The sequence below is a fragment of the Schistocerca nitens genome, chromosome 8, assembly GCF_023898315.1.
Source record: "Schistocerca nitens isolate TAMUIC-IGC-003100 chromosome 8, iqSchNite1.1, whole genome shotgun sequence".
Lineage (NCBI taxonomy): Eukaryota > Metazoa > Arthropoda > Insecta > Orthoptera > Acrididae > Schistocerca > Schistocerca nitens.
In genome coordinates this window covers 327,543,494-327,544,233 of record NC_064621.1, presented here as the reverse complement: position 1 = coordinate 327,544,233, position 740 = coordinate 327,543,494, and the positions used below count along the sequence as shown (strand labels likewise).

General features: G+C 48.1%; 1 non-coding gene across 1 annotated transcript; it reads right to left on the bottom strand.

The window, feature by feature from the left end:
• Positions 1–407: 407 nt before the first annotated feature.
• Trnaa-cgc (transfer RNA alanine (anticodon CGC)) lies at positions 408–480 on the bottom strand. The gene has a single exon. It is a non-coding gene; the product is annotated as a tRNA-Ala (tRNA).
• Between the last annotated feature and the right edge of the window lie 260 nt (positions 481–740).

The following is a 740-nucleotide window of genomic DNA, read 5'->3' as shown; positions in this document are numbered from 1 at the left end:
CAATTCACCAGAATATTCGCTTCTCTGTGGAAGTGGACAAGGAAGGCTGTCTTCTCTTTCTTGATGTTTCGGTCAGGAGGGAGGTTGATTGTACATTGGGTCACGTGTATAAAGGAAATCGTCGCGCTGATGCACTAGTGATACCACCTAGCCCCGTGTTAGGAGGTACAGCTTACCTTAGTTCAAAGAACCCAGGTCATCGCAGACCCTCAAAATTTTTCAACTGAGTTAGAGGAGAAGGAGGAGGTTAGTGTTTAACGTCCCGTCGACAACGAGGTCATTAGAGACGGAGCGCAAGCTCGGGTTAGGGAAGGATGGGGAAGGAAATCGGCCGTGCCCTTTCAAAGTAACCATCCCGGCATTTGCGTGAAACGATTTAGGGAAATAAAGAAAAACTTAAATCAGGATGGCTGGAGACGGGATTGAACCGTCGTCCTCCCGAATGCGAGTCCAGTGCGCTAACCACTGCGCCACCTCGCTCGTCAACTGAGTTAGCCCATCGTGAAGCCACCTTTTGTCAGAAAGGCTATGGTGAATGATCGGATGTGCATTGCGTTACTGACCAACCATGTATCGGTTAAGAGATGGAAATAACGAGGTGGCATCAAGCCCTTAGCGTTTTTGCCTTACGCAGGTAGCATGTCGTTTGCTGAGAAATAATGACCAACATCTAAAACTAGAGCCCTATAGAGTCTGTAAGGGATGATCTTGGTTTGCATAGGCCATTGTCTATCTGCCAC